This window comes from Epinephelus lanceolatus, chromosome 23 (assembly GCF_041903045.1).
Source record: "Epinephelus lanceolatus isolate andai-2023 chromosome 23, ASM4190304v1, whole genome shotgun sequence".
NCBI classification, from domain to species: Eukaryota; Metazoa; Chordata; class Actinopteri; order Perciformes; family Serranidae; genus Epinephelus; species Epinephelus lanceolatus.
Window position 1 is genome coordinate 32,760,722 of NC_135756.1, and position 26,956 is coordinate 32,787,677.

Genomic DNA, 26,956 nt, shown 5'->3' on the forward strand with positions numbered 1-26,956 from the left:
CCTACACACTAATCATGACCAGTTTTGGTTTTCACTGTTTTGCTCATGGAGACATGTGGACTGGAGGACCTGGGGATTGGACCACCAATTCTTTTGAATAACCCATGCTATTGCCTGTGCCACAGCTGCCCAACACATTTTGATGCCAACACACTGAGTTTAAACTCTAACGGTGTTTGTATGGAAAATCTGCTGATTGGTATCTACAGATAAAGGGTAGAGTAGTATAGTCTCATAAACTGTACTGTACTGTACTTAAGTCTCGTACTTGAGTACTTATGTTTCTTACCCTCTCTGATAAGCAACAACAGAATGGGAAGGCCATTATTAAGTGTTGAAAATTGCTCCATCAGTGCAGTGCTCTAGCGCAGGAACACTCTCAATCAATACCATATCCTATCCCACACCTCGGATAAAGAGCTATAATAAGAGAATGAAAGAAGTCCTTATTTAGTCTAAAATAAGGCAATTTCTATGTAAATCGGCAATAAAGCAGAACTTTTACAAATGCATAAGCTTTCCTATTATTGACATGTGGTAGTCAAAAATCGTTTAGCTGCTTGATAGCAGTCATCTTATCTCCACGAGTATTTGCTTATCCTCCTCTTATATTAATGTTTTCCTGAGATATTAAGCCGTCCTCCCAGGAGATAAATATCTGCTGTGTAGCAGCCACTCACACTATAGCCTTTGATTATTTAGCCAGGTAATTCCTTCATAGACACAGAGCTGTAGCTGAGCAGCCACATGATATTAACTGCAAGCAGAATATCAATTTCAAATTGAACCTTGGATGCATTATTGATTGACCGCTGATATTGTTCTCTGAAAATAAGTGCCATTGGGTTATTGTTTAATATGAATGATAATGCCAAGCCTCTATCTGGAAATAAGGTCCCGGTGTCCTACCTCAGCCTTTGGAATAAGCTCTGATTGACTCAATTGATACTGTGGGATTGTGAGGGAGGCAATACTGGTGGAGGCTAAGGTTCCTTCATTATTACATCCACATAGACAGCGCAGAGACACATATGTGTTTGGAAATGTTTACTTTGCTCTCTCTTTTAAATGCCTTTGATTGCATTTTGTTGTTTGTGTGTAACTTTTGTGCTTGTCTTGCGGTACCCTTCTCAGCAGCATCAGGATTTAAGATATTATACAGGGTTCAACATAAGCCATGGCCCGATGGCCCGGGGCCAATCAAAAAGTATGTCGGGCAAGTTGACTGACAGGTCACAGGCCCGCTCGGGCCAGTGACGCTATAAGGCTGTTTTTGTCAGGGGAACAACTCCAGCAGATTTTTATCCCACTTTTCTCGAGCCTTCAGTGGATTTATTGGGCTTTTTGGCCAAAGGTGCCCTCACCTTTGCTCGTGCAATGAAACGCCGGAGGAGGGGGAAATGTGCCGGTGCGCTTGTGCGTCTCCGCCAACGCGGACACCGCACACCGCTGCCATGCAGGTATATTTCTCTCCAACGTGCGTTCGCTGGCCAGTAAACTGGATGAACTTCAGCTACTGATGGTGAAAAAAGGGGGCTTTTCTACACCTGCAGTTTTGTGCTTCACGGAGATGTGGCTGTGTGGATCGATACCGGACTCTGCGCTGCAGCTGGCAGGCAACTCTTGAGCAGATCGTAACACGGAACTCTCCGGCAAAACTAAAAGGTGGAGGTATCTGTTTTTACACTAACGGTGGCTGGTGTAATGATGTGACAGTGATACAGCAGCACTGCTCTCCTGATCTGGAATCTTTTTTCATCAACTGCAACAGAGACAGAGAGAGATGCAGGATAGATGGTAATGGCAGTAGCTCACAACAACATTAATGAAAGTAATATTATAATTAATAATAATATATTAATATCTGATAGTATACATGTGTGACAATAATCATATGTGTATAATAACAGTAGAAGTATGACTAATGATAACAGCAGCAGCAGGAGGCATCTAGCAGGACCACGGCAGCAGCACAACCACACACGTCACACTAGCCAGGCACCGCTGCAATACGAGTTAACCTGAGAGACAGTGGAGCACAAAGGCTCCGGAGAAGAAGCCGAGTTAGTGACATCCAGAATGGCCGAGTTAGCAAGATGCAGTAATAGGACACGAGAGAGAGAGAGGAGGAGAGAAGGTGCCCGGTGTATTATAGGGGGTCCTCCGGCAGACTAGGCCTAAGTCAGCCTAACTAGGGGCTGGTACAAGGCAAGCCTGAGCCAGCCCTAACTATAAGCTTTATCAAAGAGGAAAGTCTTAAGTCTAATCTTAAATGTGGAGACGGTCTGCCTCCCGGACCGCAACAGGAAGATGATTCCACAGGAGAGGAGCCTGATAGCTGAAGGCTCTGGCTCCTGATCTACTTTTGGAGACTTTAGGGACCACGAGTAACCCTGCATTCTCAGAGCACAGAGTTCTGGTGGGATAATATGGCACTGTGAGCTCTCTAAGATATGACGGAGCTTGACCATTTAGAGCTTTATAAGTTAACAGTAGGATTTTAAATTCAATTCTGGATTTTACAGGGAGCCAGTGCAGAGAAGCTAAAACAGGAGAAATATGATCACGTTTCTTAGTTCCTGTCAGTACACGTGCTGCTGCATTCTGATTTAGCTGGAGAGTTTTTAAGGACTTACTAGAACTACCTGATAATAGAGAGTTACATTAATCCAGCCTTGAGGTAACAAAAGCATGGACCAATTTTTCTGCATCTTTTCGGGTCAGGATAGGCCTAATTTTCGCAATATTACGCAGATGAAAAAATGCAGTCCGTGAGGTTTGTTTTAAATGAGACTTAAAAGACAAATCTTGATCAAATATTACTCTGAGGTTTCTTACGGTAGTGCTAGAGGCCAGAGCAATGCCATCTAGAGAAACTATGTCATCAGATAAAGAGTCTCTGAGTTGTTTGGGGCCAAGAACAATAACTTCAGTTTTGTCTGAATTTAACATCAGGAAATTGGTGCTCATCCAGGTTTTTATGTCTTTAAGGCAATTATGAAGTTTAGTTAATTGATTACTTTCTTCTGGCTTCATAGATAAATACAACTGAGTATCATCCGCATAACAATGGAAATTTATAGAGTGATTTCTAATGATGTTACCTAAAGGAAGCATATATAGAGTAAATAGGATTGGTCCGAGCACAGAACCTTGCGGAACTCCAAAACAAACTTTAGTACGTAAGGATGACTCATTATGAACGTGAACAAACTGAAAACGATCAGATAAATAAGATTTAAACCAGCTTAGTGCAGAACCTTTTAGGCCAATTAAGTGTTCCAGTCTCTGTAGCAGAATTTGATGGTCAGTTGTGTCAAACGCCGCACTAAGATCTAATAAAACAAGTACAGAGACGAGTCCTTTGTCTGAAGCAATCAGAAGGTCATTTGTAATTTTAACTAGTGCTGTCTCAGTGACTTTAACAAAGGTAGCCTCACCCATGAACTCCCCAAATACAAACAGTTTATAAAATGTCCAACCGGAGAGAAGAATATCCTGGATCACTGTTACACAACTGTTAACAACGCCAATCACGCCGTCCCCCGCGCTGCACTGGGCCACTCTGACCACAACACCATCCACCTGATTCCCTCATACAGGCAGAAGTTAAAGCTCTGTAAACCTGTTGTGAGGTCATCTAAGAAGTGGATGAGTACACAGAGGCTGTGACATCATACATCAGCTTCTGCGAGGACTGCTGTATATACCATCACGCACTACGATGAGGTATAATGGAGTTAAATGAAATGAAGTTAAATTAAATGAAGTATTATATTTATTCTCTCTCTCTCTCTCTTTCTCTCTCTCTCTCTCTCTCTCTCTCTCTCTTTTTTACTTGCGCCAGTAAGAATATACAAGGGGCCAGTAAAACTCTGAACTACTGGCCCAGGGGGCCAGTAGGGAAAAAATGTTATATTGAACACTGATTATACATGACGGTTTCACCACGTATAAGTAATTACTACATTTAAGACATTTACATAATCATAATTAATAAACAAGCTGACACTGAGGTCTGTATTTATGCTTTTTACATTGTTTACCACTAGTTACAGGTCTGGCAACCCTGGATTAGAACTTCAAGTCTTGGTTTTTAGGTTGGATCCAATTTATGGGTGAAGTCCAGTTTAATTATGGTTACCCAAAAACATTGGGCCCTGTGCGAGAAGATTTTAATTTTCTTATTGTACACTTATACTAAAGTCATGGATGTAGGGATGGCAATGTCAGAAGGTCTGAGAAATATGAACAACTACTAGATGAACTCCCATTAAATTCTGTACAGATGTTCATGGTTCACAGACAGTGAACCCTAGTGGTTTTGGTGCTTGCCTGACTTTTCCTCTAGAGCCACTGTGAGGTTCACATTTATTACTTTAAGTAAACTGTCTCACCAAATAACTGATATGTTGCCATAAAATTTGGTACACACATTCATGTTCCCCCGAGGATGAACTGCATTCACTTTGGTGGTCCACTGACTTTTCATCTATGGTGATGAAGGTTCCATGAGGAATTAAAACATATGCAGTGTTGAACTCAATATGAATAAATCTCTTATCTCTTTTACCTCAACTCCTTGTTACAATTTCAACATTAATTTGGATAAATTACAATTAGAACACTCACGTGGCTACCTTTTTTATTCTTAGGCTTTTCCAGTCAAGGCAACTTCCACTTAATCCTTTATAAAACAGAAATGACCCTAAAGGCCCTGACACACCAAGCCAAAGGTCGGCCATCGGTCAATGTTGGGCCATCGGTGAGCATCTGTTGCCCTAGTCTCTCTGGAGTGTCCCACATCCTTGCCCCTTGTCGGCCCCCATCACCTTTTTTTTTTTTTGTCAGTTTAGCAACTTAAATAGGTGACAGCAGAGCCTGTTGCGAAATCCCTCTAACTGGAAGTTCTGCTCAGCAAGAGAAGAGAAAAGGAAGTAAGGAAAGTAAACAGAGCTAAAGTTAAGCCGGAGTGAGACCAAAAACAAAATTATCACATAAAGTAAGATTATTTTTGTTAGCCTTTAAGATCTTTAGTAGAAACATTGTTTATACCAATCAAATATAATTAATTTGACAATTTCAGTGTAAAATTATTTTTGTTTTGCTTTGTTTTTCATGGGGCTGTCAAAATAACGCGTTCATTTTGACATCTGACAAAATTCATTTGAATTTTTTAAATACTTTCACACCAAACGTTAATGTATGCAATTAAATTAGATCATTTATTGCAGAACATGTATTTAATTAGATTATTTTTTTTAATCTCCTGACAGCCCTAGCTTTTCAGCTTCACCCACATTTTTAAACACAACCAGGGTCCCTCTCAACCAGAGTTGGGTATAACACATTACAAAGTGTTACAAAGTGTTGCAAAGTAACGCGTTAGAGTACTTTGATTACTTTTTGCAGTAATGAGTAACCTAATGCGTTAGTTTGCTGTTTGAGTAATCAAATACTTGAGTACATTTTCAAACAAGCCATCAGTTACTTCCGTTACTTTTAGAACGCTGGTCTTTCAGCTCTGAAACAGCAACGTCTTTTGGTTCTAATAATGGAGATAACGTTAAACCTATCACCAATTATCCTCAGCAGGTGGCAGGAGCTTCATTTAAAGTACTGTACGCAAACATTCAAGCTACTGAATCCTCCACAACCAAATTCCTACAAATGTTTCACAATAAAAGCCTATTTAGAAAATGGAGGGATTCTCTCAGCCGAGGTTATAAGGGGCTTTTAATTTGAAACAAATTCAGGAAGTGTTGAGTTTAAAATGACGATGTGTTAACTTTATAAAGACAACGGGAGCAGATAAAAAGTAAAAATATAAAGACACAGAGGGATTAATAAATAATGGCTTGTCTATAATGTAGTCTGTTTCAAATGAAGCTGGGAGCCTCTGCAGTTGTGGTGAGTAAAAGCCCCGCCACTATTTTTTAATGTTATTACTTTATGTCAGTCTCCATTATGAGGACGTAACATTGTTTGCTAGCTCGATGCTAATGACAGTAACTTAACACGAAATACCTCTGCTGTTTCACACCATCATTTCCCCCTTTTACTCTGTGTGGTAACATCCCTAGAGGAAATACTAAAAACATTGGGTGTTGTTGTCATACAGTTGTCTACGGCAGCAGATCGTTCTGTGTTTCTTCTGGTCAAAGTGACGGCTGTGATGGGAGAATTGGATCTCAATGAAGGGCAAGTGGGCCATAACTTTAATTTTGGAGACAGTGCATGAGTTACTTTTCTCAGGGAGTAACATTGAAAGTACTTTAAAAGTACTTGAGTTACTTTACTCAGGGAGTAACACAGTAAAGTATCTGGTTACTTTTCAAAAAAGTAATGCAGTAAAGTAATTTGATTACTTTTAAAGTAACCCTTACCCAACTCTGCTCTCAACACACACAACACATGAAATTCCTGACAAGTCATTGGTGGCTGATGGAAGCTGTGTCAGCCAAACAGATGAAAGGATTCAGTGGATCATGGTTTGATGCTGCTTGTAAAACTGGATGGCTTCCCTCTTGGTGAATCCATGGCAAAGCTGACCTGGCGCCACACAAGTCACTGCACACTGTATGCTCATTAGCACTTATCACTTATTTCTGCTTCCTCTGCTGATTGGCTGATGACTCTTGTGTACCTGGCTCTACTTTCTGAAGGCTTTTCTGTAACTTGGCTTGATACTGTGGAAAGTAAGTGTAGATTCTTGATGAATCTGAATTTGATTACTCCTGCTCTGTAATATACTGTAACACTCAACTAAAACTCTCCTGACATACTTCAATAATTAAAAATATATTGCCATGAAGGCCTGAACTCTTATGCTGTTTCGTTGTAACACTCTTAAAACCAGAGAATTCTGCAGCTACTGTAGCATATTTGTGATGTTTCCATTACTGAAAATACCAGGCTCAGCACACAGTGAAAGTATAGCAGCTGTGATTGAATGCTAATAAAACAGCTTATAAAAAGTAGAAATTAATATCACTGTTGCAACAACCGCATAAGGTCAAGATTTCTGCAGAACATACAGTATTTGAACCCTAGTCAAGTGTGATACATCTAAACCAGAGGCTGTTTGGGTTTGATCCAGTTATCTGTCATGAGCTCTGGCTGCTGATAAGTACATCCAATTGTAGGGCATTGATTTATTCATGCTGTTTCCTTTAAATATTCACATTGTGGCAATCTATGGAGACATGAATTCTGTCTCCAGAGCAGTAGATGAGGTGACGCAACAGCCAAAGAAAAAGGACGAAGGGCAGTTAATTATTGAGTATGTCAAAAAATAATCAGCAATACTGTAAGTCTCCTGCGAGGAATAAGAGCATCAGCTCTTACCAGGTCAGTGATATGATGTGTGCATATGAGCACAATAAAAACAGAGCTGATCAGGTCAGTGTTTACACTGGGAGCAGGGACAAACATCATATTTAGTCTTTTGGCTTATTGCCTCTGCAAGTTAAAGGTATTGGAAACTCAAATTTGTAACTTCATGGCTTAACCCTTTGAATTCTGCAATGGTCTGCCAGGGCCTACATGGGTGTTTTTGCTTATTGTGATGTCATTTATTGGACTATCTTCAAATGCCTCACATCCTTAAAATCTGTTCAATCTAACCTAAAGAGTTCTGTAAGTCAATACACAATGATAGCTGAATAGTATTGAAGTAATGTCATTTAAAAAACAATACTGTAACGGGCGTGGTTTGAACCTAATAGCAGCGCCAAAGACAGACAGGACAGTTTGTAATAAACTTTAATATACTACTTGTCAATCACAGAATGAGCAGGCAGGTAGACAGCAGTCAAAGTCAGTTTCTTAGTTCAGGGCCTTCCGTGACACTGGTTCAGTCCACTACTTTTGTCATAGCACGCCAGAGCAGAGAGCTGGTAAGTCACTGGTGTTCAAAAGCAAACAGTTCAAAAGGGGGCAGCGGTACCGTGAGGTAGCAGACAGGAGGTGTCGTCAGATGAACAGAGGGCTCAATACTAGGTGAACACACAAGGGAAGCCAACATACCTGTGAGGAGCCGGCTGCAGGTAGGTTGGAACCGGTGAGGAGTCGAGGTGAACTCACAACGTAGAGCTGACTAGCAGTCCCTCCACACAGCCACGTGGAACAGGCGAAACCCGGAATGTGGAAGCAGAGTTCTTGGTCGAGGACAGAAGGCTGAACAGCGCAATAAGCATAGGGCTAAGGTCAGTGTGAAAAGAGTGGAAGTTATCTTACCATTAGCTCCTTGAAATGTCCACTGATATGAGCCATGTTAGAATTAGCCATGGCCACTTGTCCTATTATTGATGATGTGTTAATTGTCCACATAGGCCTATTGTTGAGCAACATCACGTCTTAACACTTAACACTAGTTATTTGTGTAAATATCGCAACCTGTCATGAATGAGGTTCCATAGCTCTGAAACAGACACTGGAATTTGTTGTTTCATTTCAGCTCTTTGTAGGCCAGTGTAAAATGAAAGACTAATAACATGTAGAGCGGTGCGTGGAGTGTAGAATCTTAGCATTACTTGTGCTTGTCGATATTTAAAGTAATACTATTCACATAATACAATACAGATTTCCAGGTTTTTAGAGCATCCATTATTTTTCAATTTGCTTTTTTAATTCAATGTTCACTGAATGACAGGAACAATTTTATCAAATATAAAATCATTTTGGCCCTAGAGAGTGTTCTTCACACATTAAACTTCAAACTATTTGAACTATTTTTACTTTTAAGTCCAGCTATATGAGAAGCAGATATTTGCTGGAGTAACATTTTCCAGTCTAATTTTTAATCATATTATATTGTACCTTAACATGCATTTGTACATTATTTTGGACATATCACCGTATAATTTGGGCAGATGTCAAATATATGGACAACAGATTATGCCAGACATTTAGGAATATATAAACTGTTGACTCAATATCCTTCAAAGGGCAGAATAAGACCCGGAGATAGTCATCAAATTATTGTTTCTCACTCAATATCTTGTTTTAGTGCATCAATCTGAAGGCGAAACTAATGGAATTCTGTGCAGCAGACTGTCTGGCATATTCTGATCACTAGAAGATTGCAGTATTGACCAAATGTCAGCTATAGAGCAATGCAATGATTGAATAAAAGAGGATACATAATCGAAGCTGAGGAGTCTGCCAGGGCTGCCTGCTGCCGCCCTCCTAACAACACCCTGGGAAATTCTCAGAATCATTAGCACACATGAATACATGGGCAAATACACACACACACACACACACACACACACACATGCTCACATATCCCTGCGCATTAGTATAGAGTTAAAATGTCATTCTCTACGCCGTACATATTGATCACTTATTTTCGAGTCCATTCAAACTATGAATGATCCGATAATAAAATATTCACTTTGGTTTCAGTCAGTTCAATACGGGGTGGTCCCGCCAGCTATCCCCCTGTAAAAACTGACTGGTTGAAGTAAAAGAGCACATGCAGTACATGCTGTGATTAGCTGATGCAATGGAGCGATTAAATGTCGTACAGTAACATTTGATTGGCTAGAGTATAGAGTGCTCTGGGGATGATGTTCTTTTGTAGGCCAAGGCGAAAGTTGACGTTGCTCTGGTTCCCTTGTCAAAAAGCCTATTTTTCCATTGGATCTTGGATTATTGCAGAAATAAAGCTCTGTAGGAAACGAAGATACTTACATTTTGTTCAGCAAGATAATCTTCACAAATGAACACCACTTTATGATTTTTTGGGGTTTAAATGCAATTGCCATAAGTAAAAAGCTATCTTTAGGATGTAAGCCAACTACTATGGTCGCATGACTTATCGTCACCACGACAACAAGGCTGTAAAGCACTGAGTGATGACGTTTTGTGGTCTCATTTAGCCACTTTTTAGCCACCACCATTTTAAGACACATAGAAGCTTCCAAATTCCCGTGGATTTCCAGGATTTAGGACTCACTCCTGGGGTACTCTATATTCAGTGGAAATGCCTCTGTGAGATGCTCAAATGCAACAAATATTTTAATTTAAGCCTAGAAAAAGATTTATTTCTCTGTTAGCCTAAAGGTCACCTATATATTAAGTTAAAAAATATCAGATAAGCCAATACACAGCCCAGTGTAGAAGAAAATGTTAAGACTGTGCATTTCTGCAAACCACAAATACATTACATTTAAATATTTCATACATATATCAACATCTCTAAAATAACATAGCATATGAGCTGGCTTTGTCATTCAGAGGAGGTAGAGGGGTGGCAGATGATGTGACACCTTAGTGAGACACCTGCTAAGCTGCAGACCACTGACCAATAAACAACAAAACCAGTTGTTTTTTAGTGACCCGTCGCTGTTTTTCGACCAGCGATAGTAGCACAAAGAGTGGTTGTTTTTAACCAAGACATTGCTGCATTTCCAGCAGGGATTGTGCCCTTGAAACCTGATATTTTAAGCCACAATATGATCTTTTCCTAACCAGAACCAAGTTGTTTTTGTGCCTACACCTAACCACCTTAACCACAGCACTCTTAAAATTTAAAGAAACATTACTGTAAGTTTCAATGAATCTGTCACCTAATATACAAATGAAATGTACATGTATGTAATGTATTTGCAGAAAATGTACAATACCAACATTTTTTCTAGCAATAGGGTTGCAGTACAATACCCGTCATGATCCTTGTGTCCAAGAAAGTTTGGTGAGTTTGGTGGTCACTGAGAACAAAAGTACTCGTATTGTTAAGATCTTGATCTGGCTAGCGCAAGCATTTTCATAATGCTATATGCAAGGCTGATTTTCATAACTTCATAACACACCAGGGATCAAATGGAAAGTTCACTGACATGGTACAACCACTTTATTAGTAAAAATAAAGGAAAATTATTTAAGCAATTGAAGCTCATAGCAATATAACTTCGGCAAGAAAGCAATATTCTTGCTGTCATGGACCGCAGACAGTTTGTTTTCATGCTACCCTTCTCTCTCTCTCTCTCTCTCTCTCTCTCTCTCTCTCTCTCTCTCTCCCTCTCTCTCTCTCTCCCCCTTAAGTACATTGGGGACATGGCGGATTTGTTCTTCATATTTGATAGTCAGAACTACTCCAGGTAATCTTACTATATAATGATGAAAACTCTGTCTGTGATTGTGTGGGTGTGTCTATTCTACGTTTTTCTCCTCACTGACTTGGTCAATCCATGTGAAATTTGGCACAGTGGTAGAAGGTCATGGGAGGATGCGAATGAAGCAATATTACATCAACTGGCCAAAGGGGGGCGCTATAGCAGCCGATTGAAATTGCAAACTTTGAATGGGCATATCTCATGCCCTGTATGTTGTAGCGACATGAAACTTTGCACAGAGATGCCTCTCCTCATGAGGAACACATTTGCCTCAAGAATCCATAACTTCCGGTTATATGGATTTTCCGCCATTTTGAATTTTTTGAAAAACACTTAAAATCGATCTCTTCCTACGAAGTTTGACCGATCTGCATGAAACTCGGTGAACATAATCTAGGGACCAATAGCTAAAGTTCCCTCTTGGCAAAAGTTGTAAAACTTACTAAAACTGAGCTTCTATAAGGCAAAGAATATTGCAGATGGTGTGGCTCATCACATAAAGGTATAACATCTCAAGGGTTTCATCGATCACCACGCAACTTTGTAGGCATATGACCACATATAATCTGAGGGGACCCCTCCATTGTTGACCCAGTCAAACAAAATGGGGGCGCTAGAGAGCTTTTTTTTTTTTTTATCTAAGCCTAAGCACCATATCGATTTTTACTAAACTTGGTAGATATGTAGAACAGGATGCCTCAAGGTGACTGGAGAAATTTAACTCTAATTGGCAACTGGGTGGCGCTATAACAACAGAAAAATGCATAAAAATGGCTAAAATGCGACCGATCGCTGTGGCTCCCCCTGTGGCCGAATGTTTGTTTTTTTCCCTAATTTTTGGTATGACTAAGTCATGGTATGGTAAGCCTTAAAGTTTAAGATTTTTTTTTTTTTATCTGTATCCCAAACACACAACATGTGAAACTGTACGTGGGCAACTGTGCACTCAATGGGTATGGACTAGTTGTATTGAACAAAGCTGTAATATTATATATAAGTGACACTGTAAAACTTATTTAACATAAGCCACACAACACTCAACGTTATTCACACTTCATCAGGTACCTGGTCTCATTTGAGGTCCTCCTCACCAACCTGAAACGGATTCATCTTAGTGTCATAGACCTCATCCATTTAATAACTATTAGACTGATGTAAGATGATAAACCAGTTATATTTTGCTATTGCAGGAAACAACCGTGAAACAAAATAGCATAGGTTGTACCATGCCAGTGACATTTCCATTTGATTCCTGGTGTCAAAATTATATGAAAAAGTGAGTTCATTTGACTTTGTATGTTGTCTGGTTCAGAAGTAAAATCAGATTTTTTTTTTGTCATTAGCATCAACATTAATTAAGATGGCTGCCAAACGAACCCCATGGGCCATGAGGTGACCTTGGCAACAAGTGGCAGTGGGTGTGGCCTAATCTGAAGTTGTTATTTTAAGCCTGAGATTGAGATTTGCTGATCAAAAGTTGCTTTAATTATTATTTATTAGAAAACTATTTACAGAATAATCTCAGAATTAACCTTAAGATCATTTATGATTACAAGAGTAAGAGATGAAACACAGCTACACCAATAAGGATTTCCCTTTATCATGAGATAAAGATATTGACACATTTTACTTGTTGAGAATTCATATTCTACTATACTGTATAATTTGAGTATTCTGCTCAACCCTAATGATCTTATTTTGCAAACCAAAGTTTGCATTTTGCAGAGAGGAATTTATACAAGATACGTCTACTAAAACAACTCACTAATCCTTATTTTTAACTTTTGTAATAAGTTGCGGCCTCATTTCCACATGTTCAAAAATGCACTTGAAAACTACACTGATATTCCACTCACTGCGTCCCTCAGTTGTTCCTTCTAGCCTCTCTTCAGGGCAGCAACGCACACCTACACAAACACACACTCCGACAGCTGCGCAGGGCCTCATAGCAGCCCGTTCAGATGATAGAATTAAGTTTTGCTGGATTTTAAATGTCAAATATAAACATTGGGGAAATTAAGAGAATGAATAAAAGCCAGTTTGTATATCAAAGACAGGTTACTCAGTGAGCTTCCCACTGAGCAGCTGACATCCATAAACTCTTTTTTTTTTTACCATTATCTGCATCATATACCATTCAACCCAAGATGAGTCACAGATTTAACTGTCCAATTCGTATTTATATTTAGCTATTGAGCGTGGGGTTTGCATCTGTTTTTGTTTCAGTTGACATACTGAAATTCTGATTATGGTAACATGAAAACTATGGGGTGCCATTTGTAAAGTGGCTCGCCCTGAAAATAACATCAACATTTTGCCACATTCAGCTTCAAACAATGTTTAAAAAAGTGTTGTGAATTTTTTAACGTCACCTTTTACCACATTTACAGCAATATTGGTTAACTTAGAAATAGAAATATATTAAAGTTGTTAGTGTCCCTTCGGAGGGAATCACCTTGTTGTTTACAAATACTTCCGGGTAGAAAACCAGCAGAGTTTAGCTACATATATGAATATCTCACATTTTTCACATCACTATATCACCGTTTAGACTAGTCTGGTGTTTGTAAAGTCTATAAACACAATGACTGATCAAACATTACTATTTCTGCGTGCACGTTTTGAAATTAATAACATGGTTATTGTAGATTAGCTGGGCTAACTGTTAGCTGTTAGCCCCGTTAGCGGTGTCTGTAATGAGTCATTAACTCTAAACGATCCGTGAAAAAAATATTTTTTCCAGCGGATGTCTTAGTTACAACATGATTGAGCTAACTGGAGTAGTTTCATGTTGTATCCGACAATGGGAGGCTTTTAACAGATGTTAGCTTTGCTGCTGCTGCTGCTGCGGCCACTGATGCTTTCTAGACATCGTGATTTCCCAAAACTGAATAAATACCACACATTGCAACACAAAACTGTTTTGCTAGCTCAATCATGTTGTAACTAAGACGGACCATTTAAGAGTTAATGAGTCATTACAGACACGGCTAACGGAGCTAACAGCTAATGGTTAGCCCAGCTAATCTATGATAACCATATTATTATTTACAAAACGTGCACACAGAAATAGTAATGTTTGTTCAATCATTGTGTTTATAGACTGTATAAACATCTGATTAGTCTAAACGGTGGTATAGTGACGTGAAAAATGTGAGATATTCATATATATACGTAGCTAAAGTCTGCTGGTTTTCTAGCCGGAAGTGTACAACAAGGCAAGCCCTCCGAAGGGACACTACAATATCAAAGTACACGTCAAATTAAATTTCTCCAAACATGTTTCTTGTCATTTTAGGTAGTTATTATCACGCTAATGTATGTTCAAGTGTTCATTTCCCCCGATAAGTTGGTTTAAATTAGTTATTTGATTCTATAAACACAGTCTGACCATCTCAAGCTTTTATTTTGGTACTTCCGGTGACCGGCAGCGTGAATTTGCATATTAGCTAAATAATTAGGTTCACCCAGAACATTTAGATTTAACATTTAACATTTAGATTTAGATTTAGCATTTAGATTTAGATTTAATATTTAGATTTAACATTTGGATTTAGATTTAGCATTTAGATTTAACATTTAGATTTAGATTTAGCATTTAGATTTAATATTTAGATTTAGATTTAGCATTTAGATTTAACATTTAGATTTAATATTTAGATTTAACATTTAGATTTAGATTTAATATTTAGATTTAACATTTAACATTTAGGTGCCAGATTTAATATTTAGATTTAAGTTAACAAATATTGCTGTAAATGTGGTAAAAGGTGATGTTAAAAAATTCACAACATTTTTTAAACATTGTTTGAAGCTAAATGTGGCAAAATGTTGATGTTATTTTCAGCGTGAGCCACTTTACAAATGGCACCCTATAGAAAACTGTCCTGGGTGTACAGTTTAATTGGCTGCATTGATTCTGACTTCACAATTAATATGCATTTAGGCCTAATGCATTACTAATAATACACTCTAAATGTCATCATAATGCGCTCAGGCTTAGTTGATCAGTGTGCAACATAAAACATTTTGGAATTTGAACAGATTTCCCACTATATACAATGACTAGGGCTGACTAAAGTAGATGTCAAAGGGATTGTTTTAAAATCCCCATAAATTTTTTACAATTTTTATCTGTTTGGTCTGATAACATTCACAAAGTCTAAAAGATCTGTATGACTAAATTATTTCTGTGTCTATTCAAGTTAGCAGAGGGATAAACTGGAAGTTAGCCACTCAGCTGTGCTCTGCCATGCAAGTCTCTAGTGCGCCTGCTCTATGGACCCCATCATGAGGAAGATTAGGGTCATTTCATACTGTGGGAACTGAGCTTTTTTGGTTTCATGCGCTACTGAGCAACTTTCATAGCATAAACAGGGCCCCATCTCTAACACCGTATCCAGTTCTCTTTATACATACGTGGTGACCACAGCAATGTGACAGGACAGCACGTTGCTGGAGAACAGTTAGCTCCCTTGAAGAGAACTGAAATTGGAAGAAAGTGAGGTAAGTTTTTGTTATATCCATAAAATGTTTATCGGTTGTCATTTCCAAAAAGCTCATATTTACTTTGAATGTACAAACAAAAAGGAAAACAACATTTTATTATGTGTTTTGTGAATATTTAATGCGAATGCTAAAAAGCATATTTCTCAAAATCAGACTAACACACCCTGATAATGTGAATGGGAGTCGAATTAGTCCTGCATGTATATAGTCAGTCAGACCCAAACTGGCCTAGGAGCTCTGTACATGCTCCCGGGCTTTGACCCAGAAGTTGAAAGCATTAGAGGCTGGTAACAACATGGCAAAATCTACAGCCAGAGCTGTGCATTTTTGGACAAACAAGGAGGTGTGGAAGTGTCCACCATGGCACCAGTTTGCTGCTAGCCCTTTGGGCCCTAGGCCTTTTTCGGGGTATTTTTTACTGCCTTTACTTTTAAGCTCATATCACAGTCATTGTAAACATACACATGCTATATCTTGTTTTTTTCAGGACAATCTGGGCTACCCAGATTTGCCATCATCCCATGTCCTTCTATGTGCCTGTATTTTATATAGATTTTTATATCAATGAAAAAAATAAATCTGCGTTACTAAATTCTTACATTTTTACATGTATCTCACCATAGCAAGTTGGAAGTTGACATATTCTGCCATATATGAAGAGGGGAGACTCTCTGGAATCTGGCAATATAAGAGTCATGATGGTGGAACATTCTGTCACTTCACAGTTGTCCAAAACATGTGGTTTGTGCCAGGTGGACATGATTGCCAGTATTTCTTCATTATTGCAAGAAATTCCATTGACTCATTCACAAGTCAAAAATGTGTTTTATCTGAAAGAAACATGCAATATTTACATCTAAGATAATAGAAAAATAGTCAACCAAGTGCAATGATGTCCTCCAAGATAATATTTGCCACTTTGTTTGCAGTAAAAAAAAAAAAAAATCTGGACGTTTTCTTGTCGACATGAACTTGACTTACTGCACACTGCCGGTCAGCAGAAGTACCAAAATAAAAGCCTGAGTGGTCAGACTGTGTTTATAGCATCAAATAACGAATTAAAACCAAACTAATCTGAGAAAATGAACAATTGAGCATACATCAGCGTGATAAGAACTACCTAAAATGACAAAACCATGTTTGGGGAAATTTTATTTGCCATGTACTTTGAGTTTTTAGTGTCCCATCCTTCCTTGCCAACATGCCAACATGTCCGAAGATTTAGCTGAAAACATTGGAAGAGCCGTTTTGGCCGCAATTCAGAATTTCAGCAGTGCATTGTTGGTGACAGCAAGAGTATCCACCATAGAGCAAGAGTATCCACCATAGAGCCACTACAGCACTCGGTAAGTTTGTTTTCTAACTCGCGTAGCATATGCTCCTTATATTAGCATGTAAGCTAACGTTAGCTAGTTTAATATCGCTTACATGCTAACATAAGGAGCATATGCTACGCGAGTTAGAAAACAAACTTATTGTTGGCGACAGTATCCACCATAGAGCACATACATACATGGTTTCTGTCATTTTAGGTAGTTCTTATCACGCTGATATATGTTCAAGTGTTCATTTTCTCTGGTTAGTTTGGTTTTAATTCATTATTTGATGCTGTAGTATCTGACGTGCCACATGTTATGTGATGACAGGGTCTGTTATGATCAGTTAGGGGCCCAGGCCGAGACTTTATTATGGCCTAGGTCAAGGATAGATAAGCTAGGTTGAAAGGTTGGATTCCATCTAGATTGTCTCTCTGTCACCTGTCACATTTTGTCTCAAAGTTCACAAAAACAACCGACCTATATATGCAGGGTAAATTGAGCTGATATTCAGAGCAGTTCATATTGGCTTCAAACACACTCACAGGCAATCTAGATGCTTGATTTGATGCTGTACTTCTTGTAATAAATCTTTTCTGTATACAAGCAAGATGGTGTCAGTGGAGTCTCCTTCATCACCTTCACATCATTGCTATGTAATAAACGACAATGTTATAAACTGATGGACTAAGAGTCTCATCCTACTCTCTAATGTACTATGTGTGAGCTCAGTCCTGCGTGTTCTTTAATGAAGCAATAGGAGAAGATATTCAGTCTCAGTTAATGTAGTTTATTAAGCAGTAAAGGAATAAAATTACAGAGCTCTGGGTCTCAACTTCACGTCCCTGACGAACAACAAAGGTGTGTCAGTTCACGAAGTCTGACCTCCTGTCCTTTCCCTGACCCAGTATATTTGAGCGTAACAGAGTGTCATTGTGCACGCAAGGCGTTGTCCTCTTCTCATTGGCAGTTCCACTTCCTCCTTCACCACACCACGCCCCTGCCTCGTGTTAATCTGACTCCTTCCCGCTGGCGGTGGGGGCGTGGTTCCTGTTTTGAAAGACAAGAGAACAACACAACTCCCTACACGTGCTGTACCTTACTATCTGTATATCACTTTCTATTCTTTTTACCATATATGAAACTAATTATCTAAGCATTGCGGTATGTGCTCCTCAGACTTCATGTCTCTTCCTCTCTTGTACTTCTCCACTTCTGCAACGCAAACACATTCAGATCAGCTGAAATCATCTCAGTATTCTCATTGTTCACACATCTAAAACTTATATAGTGAAACACAACTTATAGTAAAACATATAACATCATTCTATTCCCAACAAAACACAGTATGACCACCCAGGCTTTTATTTTGGTATTTCTGCTGACCAGCAGTGTCCATTTGCATATTTGCTAAATATTTTGTTTCACCAAGCACATTTAGATTTAGATTTAACATTTAGGTTTAACATTTAATATTTAGATTTAACTGTGACATTATATTTAACATATTTAAAATATTGGTGTAAATGCAGTAAAAAGTGCCTTTAAAAAATTCACACCACTTTTTTAAATGTTTGAAGCTAAATGTGACAAAATGTTGCTGTTAATTTCAGTGCAAGCCACTTTACAAACAGCACCTCATACCATACTGCGGCACTGGGTATGGTTAACATTATCACATGCATTAGCCAATGTGGAAATTACTATGTCTCCATTGCATATAATTGCGGCCACTATGTCTCTCGCCGACTCACTCATATTCACTGTGTTCTTGCTGCAGCATCCAATACAAGCTGGATGGAGGAAACACAAGATGGCGCTAGTGCCTTGATGACGTCAGATTTCATTCCATATATTCTGACTTTCGTTCAATATATTCAAGGTTCATTCCATATAATCAAGGTTCATTCAGTATTCAGACTTTCATTCAATATATTCGAGGTTCATTTAATATATTCAGACATTCATTCCATATATTCAGACATTCATTCCATATATTCGAGGTTCATTCAATATATTCAGACTTTCATTCATTCCTTATAGTCAAATGTCATATTATATATATGATAATTTCCTGAACGGCATGCCTTTATATATACATATATATATATATATATATATATATATATATATATATATATAATATGTATATACTTTTATTCATCATGGGGTCGCAGGGGGGTTGGAGCCTATCCCAGCTGACATCGCCAAACTATCACAGGGCTGGCACATAGAGACAGACAAACATTCACACTCACCTGCACAGCTACGACCAATTTAGAGTCACCAAGTAAATGAATCAATCAAAAGACCTCAATACTGTTGAAATACAACAAAACAAAACAAAAACACAGAGTACATTTAATTGTAATTTGACCCTAAACTACAAGAGGGCGAAATATCTGCACTCTGTCAGAGACTGGACACGCAGATTAACTCACCAAATACACGCTGAGTGACCATCATGTAGCAGTAGAAACAGAGAGACACAGACAGACATGGCTAACCAGAGAGGAGCTACTACGTAGTAACTACTCGGCAGGAGAGTTAGAAACAGAAATGCGTTTTTTCATCTACTGTGCCAAGTTCTCTTCAGTCAATGATTTCCATTTTCGAAAATGTGAATGGTTGTCAGCCCTGTGATAGTCTGATGACCCATCCAGGATGTACCCCACCCCACATTAGGCAAGACCCCCAACAGGATAAGTGGAAAAAATACATTTATATAACACATAATATATCATTTAAAAATGGTAATTGCAAGATTTCCTGAATATTATTCAGCTTTGACTTTTTTTCTGTAATCACAGTCATACATCTCCTGACAGTCCATGAGATCACTCTGGATCTTTGCATGATATAAACACATAGTGTGTCTGTAAATTGAGGTAATCATACAGTCCTTGATAGCATTTGAATTCTCCTTTGAAATGTGGACAACATGGCCCCATCTGTTTCACACCGGCCCTCTGAGCAACCCTCAGCATCACACACTGTTTGATGGGAACAATACTTGCCTAATGGACCTTCAAGAGCTCATTTGTTTGAAGCAATTATTCCAGGAAGGCTGTTTCTGTGAAGTTTCTCCTCAGACAGCACAGATTATTTGCTCCTTGCTTTAGAGAATGACTGAAGGGCATTTCTTTGCTGCGCTGCTACCAATAAAGATAGAAAAGGTAAGACTCTGGGGACAGCCATCTGCCCACTGTGCATACACAGAGGTGGAGGGGATCAACCAATCAGCTCTCAATGTGGGAAAACAATCTCAAAAATGAAAGAGAAGCAGGTCTGAGTCAGCAGTGGGCTTCCTTCTGGTGGCCTGGGCCTTCACATCAAAAATGGAGGTTGAAAAGCTCACAAAACTGCGACACAATGATCATATGTCTTCCTCCTTGCAACAGGGGCATAATTACAGATGACCTAGCTCCATTTAATACATCCTGACACGGGGCTCATTGCTCAGATTTGCCACATCCTGCGGTTTTCCCATCCATAGGAGTCCAATTATCCTGCTTTCCCTCCGCCTTTTCAACCGCACAGTTTCATCCAGTTTGGAGAATGTGCCAACATTTAAATGTATACTTCAGCAGTGGCAGCACAGTCAAAGCAACAATGATAGCTAAATGCCTATTAGATGTGTCACCCACAGTATCGCTAAAATAAATTCTCATTCAAAGGCAGGCAGCTACAGTGTGTTGACAACTGACACCTGACATGTAAGGACATTAAATATCACATTCTCCTTTTTATCAGTCAACTATTTCGGATTTCCAAAACCTTCCCTTGTCTTCATCCTCCCCCAGACTGATCAGTGGAGTGCATTTGAAAACAGCCCTTAGCCAATCTGAGAGGAGCCTAAGACAGGAGGAAATATCAAAATGGCTACAGAAGATGACAGGCCCAATGTGTAGCGAAGCCTGGATCTCTCAGCCTTATCCTTTGTGATTCCCTGCCTTTTTTTCCAGCATATCAATCCCCCCAATGGATAAGAGTGAGAAGAGACAGCTCCTCCTGTTTCTCCTGTCTCTATTAGCTCCCTGGTGGATCTGCCTGATGTGAAGTGACTCCAGCTATAATCTCTCACTAAGTTTGTATGTTCTACAACTTGGCATGATTTAACTCAACTTCTCACACTCTTTTCTTAGACTTTTTTTCCCTCCCTCCCCCCCAGTAGAGCCGTGGTGCAGTGGCACTCCTGCATCAGACAATGAAGGAGCGATGCAATATTGCGGCCTCACACACACAGGCTTGGTAATGCAGTCAACAGTATACGAGCAGCTGCCGTTTCAAACTGCTTATCCAGGCTGAATCCAGGTGGGAAATCATTCCCTAACAGTTTCCTTTCATAAGCACTGGTTGGGGCTTAGCTCCGCTGTGTTTATCCCGCTGCACAAATCACTTTTCAGAATGGTCAAAAGAGCAAATAAATGATGGGAGTGACACCGAGGCTGGGGTCGGCTTTCCAGATGGAGTTCCCTGTTATCAATATCGCTTTGGTGGGGTATAAAAAAAAAAAAAAGAAAGAAATGCTGCACTTGGTGATCTTGTGCCTGCCATGCATAAATACACTCCACCACCTTCACTGGTTGAGTAATGTTTTGCTCCCTTTTCTCTAAGAATCAGAATAAGTCCACTTGACATAAAGAGCAGCATCCAATACCTCACGGAGAGTGATTCTGAAAAGGACTGAGGTGACTCGCTTCCTCCTGGATTCTTACTGTATAACAAGCTTGTCTCGCAATGTATTCCTTGGCAGTTGTTGCCAGCGACGTACAGATATAATGGAGCAGTATCTAAGTTTTGCTGGTCCCTCTGAGGCTGGGTTGGGGTGTGATGATCACAGGGGGATTGGCAAACTGTTGTGCAGGGTCCCCTGACACTCTGTGAGAGCAGTCAATTAAAACATGAAGGAGGAGGACTTGTGCTCTCTGCGAAAATAAGAAAATAAAAAAATAAAAAGGAGACAGCGGAGTAAGATGTAAAGACTTTGAGTTTTCTTGTACATCAACCATGTTATCCTCTGCTGTGTGCTGCGTCTGAGTTAAAGCCCTCTCATCCTGAGGGGCTTTGAACCCCAAAGCAGCATGCGCTACATGCCTAATTTGCAGTTTGACGACACGATTCCCATCAAACCCTTGCAGGTCTGTACATTAGAGGCCACAAAATGATGCAACTGCGCTCGCCATGACACTCTGTGTATTTGTACATGTCTCTCTGTCTACGTAATTGTGTGGCTGCATTTATTTGCAATTCGGCATGTCCTTTTTTTCTGCTTTATGTTGTAACTGCCTTCCAGAACAACACATGAGTTTCTTCTGATCTGACACCCAACCAGCATGGCAACATCATTATTTGTCTATACTTTTTTTGCTTCTCTTGTCACTTATCAGCCGATAAGCCGATATAGACAGAATCACCATGACTTCTAACAACAACTGACAACAACAATTACTTCCAGGTAGACAATCAGCGATTGATTTCAATTATGGAAATATATGAAATTAGCAAACTTGGTTATTTCTGTTGTAATTTTCAGCTTTAACCATTGCATTTAAAGATATAGGGCTCTAGTTTCCCGGCGCAGCGTAGGGTGGCAAACACCGCGCAGGGCTAGTTTCGAGCAGCGCAACCTGAGGTGCGCTCAGTTTGGTAGTTTGCCAGACCGAGGTGCGCTGAGATGGGTGTGGCAGCGCAGCAGGGGGAGGTGTCGACAGATCCAGCTTGGCGCAGTGACAGTTTCGTGCCAAAAGGCTTCGCCGAAGGTGCGCTAAAAGCTCGCCAACTGAAACCACGTCTACTGTCAGCGCAGGGGGAGTGCAGCTGGTGTAAACCTCACAGGCAGGTTTCCAGAATATCACGCACATTAACAATGCAATAAATAGCCACAAAAACCACTATTCAATGCAACTATCTGCAATCAGCACATAAATGTATCTCTATATCGACTGTCCCGTCACATCTGATGTCAGATCAAAGGGGATTGGCACCGTTTGGCATGTTTGGCACGCGTAATGGAAACCCAACCTGATTTGATTAACACAGCTGCAGACTAATGAGTTCACATCCCTCTCAGCCAACCACAAACAGCCACAGCATCAGATAGGGAGTATATATTCAGCATCTGTCATCTTAGAAAAGTCAAAAGAAAAGAAACAGAGTGATACTGCGAGAGAGAAAGAGAGAGCGCGCGCGCACGAGAGAAACACAACATTGATTTACAATTGTGGTGACTTTCTCCCAGGCTACCTTTGCATCATCAGCCCGTGGAGGTCTGCTCGCAGTTCCGTATATTCGGACACTGCGAGCTTGGACCTCCCGGATCAAAGCATCAGTTTCCTCCTGGGAGAAGTTTGGCCGTCTGACGCTGTTGCTCTCTTCTGCCATGGCGAATTGAGTAAACTCTCATTACGCCTTCGCACGGCGCATTTAAGGGCGAGGAGAGGGGCTCATTTGATTAGTGTGATGTGTGTAAAACCCACTCCACGCCTTCTCTCCTCCCTCTTTCCGACTTGCACAGGTAGGAGGGACGGAGGTGGGAAAGAGGAGTAGCTGCGCCAGGAGCACGGTGTGCCCAACTTGCAAAATCCGCCTGGCCACACCCAGTTGGCGAAGCGCAGGTGCGCTGCACCCCCACCTCGCCCGGTCTGCGAAACTAGAGCGAAACTAGAGCCTATACAGTTAAACAGTGGTCTGACCTATGTGAAGCTTGTTGCTGTGCTTATTTTGTGAAGGTAAGTGCTAATATAGTGCTAATAATATCATCCAAGATGAGAGGCGAAACGTCTTCAAGAAACGCAAGCTAGTCCAGTTGCCTACGATATTAGCATTTACGATTACCATGACTTGGATGACTGAGAATCTTAACCGACATTATTTTGTGAAGGCTAATGTGTTACTTTGCTTTTGCGTTACATCTTTGATAAACCAAATCCACTGGTACTGAGACTTTCAACTTATGCATGCACAACAGTTTGTATAAAATCCTACAAATTTGCGCCCCAGGAATGACGCTACATCTTTGATGTACAGTTACGCAATTAACGTAAAGTTACGGAGGGTAGGTTTAACAAAAGCATGGTGATGATGTATCTTTAAATCAAACAAAGTTCACTCAAACTTCACATGGTTTTGAACACTGATATTCAGGGGGAAAAGTCTTGTGTTTTGTGACCAATCCACTACCCCAACCTACGTCCTACTGGACTACTTGAGACCACCAAGTTTTGCAGAATGGGCAGCTCTATGGTTCTTTGTCCTTCTCACTAACCTTGTACTATGGGACATCACTCTGCATGTCAGTGGAGAGTTTATAGTGTAACCCCCTTGGAATATGAATGGCGAAAGCAACTTTCATGTCCATGAAATAACCTATATATTATATGCAAAGCTGATAGTTTGGCCTGACAATGGCACTATAACCAAGCTTGTAATATTCAAAAAAGAAAGGTTCATCCTCTTTGGAGCATGAATACACTCCGTAAATTTCAATTCAAAAAGATAAAAAAATAAATTAAAAAAAATCAAAATGCAAAACAGCCAGTAAAAACTTTTAATTTTAACAATGCTGTGGTTATCGTGTCATTAGATTTAGGCACAGAAACCACTAGGTTTCTTCTTGTTAGAACATTCAAACTTTGCAAAGCTTTTTCTCACAAGTCACCAACATGTGTCATGACCAATTAGAATGTTTTATTTTGGCCTACTGTAGTTTACTAGGCTCTGTCAGGATCTAATCAGATAAGATCCATCAGTGGCAGGCTATTTTATCCTAGGTGTGCAGAATTTAAAGGCCTGTCTTAAGCTGTGTGCCACCCTTCTGCCCCTGATTTTCTTACCATTACTGCTGATCAGTATGTTAGAAATTTCCAGCTTTATTTTTATCATGTCACTGATACCAAACAACAGGTGCTGGGAAGAAGAGTGACAGAGCCTGCAGCCGTTGTGAAATGAAGTGATTAGCCATCTTAATTAGCTGTCGTCTTTGGCCCTGGCCTTCTCTGCATGATGGAAAGTTGTGCTCCGAGGATCAATAGGGAGTAAAACAACAGCCACCCACAAGCCTCCTCTTAATCAACCATTCCTCTGCTTAGAAGCTGAAAAACAGAGAGAAAGTGAGGGTGGGCAGGCTGTTTAGGGTAGAGGACACTGTTTGCCCTCTCTATTGGCATCTGTTCAGCTCATTATTCATCCAGTCAATAGGTGTTACACTCTTTGCTTTTTACATCAACTATTGTTGAACTCAACACCTTTGACCTCTTCTATGAATCAATATCAAAGGAAACCATACTGCAATGTTTAATTGGATAACAGAGAAATAAACGCTGTGGTCTTTCAGTTTCTTTAGACATTGAGTATTCAGGCCAATTGCAGTTCCTTTATTTCTCCTCATCCCAGATTGGCTAGCACCATGTGTTGCTGGATGGTGTTGGACTGGAATGTAGAAACAGTTGAGCCAGGATCATCCTGAATTCTCCTGCAACATCAAGCACCCACTATCAAGGCAAAATATCTCCTTTAAGATCACATCGTTCACTACGGGGTCTGCCCATTGGTCCGACAGCCCATTATTCCGACATCCCATTGTTCCGACCATATTAAACCCATTGTTCCAAAGTCCTGTTGTTCCGAAATCATCATGATGCCCTGTGGTTAAGGTCTGGTTAGGTTTAAGCACAAAAACCACTTGGTTAGGGTTAGGAAAAGATCATGGTGTGGGTTAAAATGAAAAAGAAAGTGGCAAACACATAAGCCGTGGGCCTGCTTCGCCTCAAGCCTTTCCCAGCTGACCCAGAGCTGGTCGCGGAGCCGTTCAGCACCGCGGAGCGCTCCCCACACAACCCCGACCCCAGAGTTAATAACAGGAGGTTATGGTGTTTCATTCTCTCCTCTCTATGACACTTGTATCTCGACCAGTAGCCTACTTTTGTTGCGTTTGCTGATCCTCTATGGTACACAAATACAGTATAGCCTAGTATAATCACGTATAGCAACAATGGGACGTCGGACTAATGGGATGTCGGACCAATGACATGGAGCCGTTCACTACAGCAGGCTATTCTCAAGCAGTTTAAGGTATGTCCTCACCATGTTTCTTTTCCAAAACCTAACCCCCATAATTTTACGTCAATTATGTAGCTGTACATTACCAAAAGTCATTTTCTAATGTATTTGTGGGACTCAAATTCGTAGGATATCATTCCAACTGCATCCTTTTTTTGTAGGATGAACGGATGAACTTTTCTATGAGAATGCCTTGATTATATGATACCTCAAGATGGTTGCATTTCCATTACATTTGTGGTTGGTGTATTTCCTTGTCCCCAGAAGATGATCCCTGCTGATCATCCTCCCCTATCACCATCACCAGGCAAAAAATGTCTCATGTGCACAGGGGAATTCTAACGATCTACTGGTTTTACCTTTTGATTTTTTTTTTTTTTTTGATTTTTTTTTTATCTTTTTGAATTGAAGTTTATTGTGTATTCATGCTCCAGAGAGGATGAACCTTCCTTTTTTGAATATTATGAGCTTAGTTATAGTGTCAACGTTAGGCCAAATCAGCTTTGCGTATGATAAATAAATCATTTAGTGGGCATGAAAGTTGCTTTCCTCATTCATATTCTTCTGGGGGATACATTCTAACACACATTTCTCCACAGTCATGCAGAAAGATGCACCATAGACTTCTTATATGTGCCCATGGTAAACAAGTAAGGTACTGCAATTTTGTACGACTAACAATACACATTCAATGACAATAAGACAAACCCTTTTTTCCTAAACCCAACCACGTGCTTTTGTTGCCTAAACCCAACCATGTGTGTGATGGCTAAATGTAACTACGTGTGTTTGATGTTGAAGAAAAAAAACTGTCATTTCACAGTGTTGTACTGACGTAGTGTATTTATTTTTGAAAGAGACGGTATGCAAACAATATATTTCCTGTGAAAACAGAAGTGTACTAAGAAAATAGAGGATGGATGTAACAGTTGATACGATGTCCCAGAACAT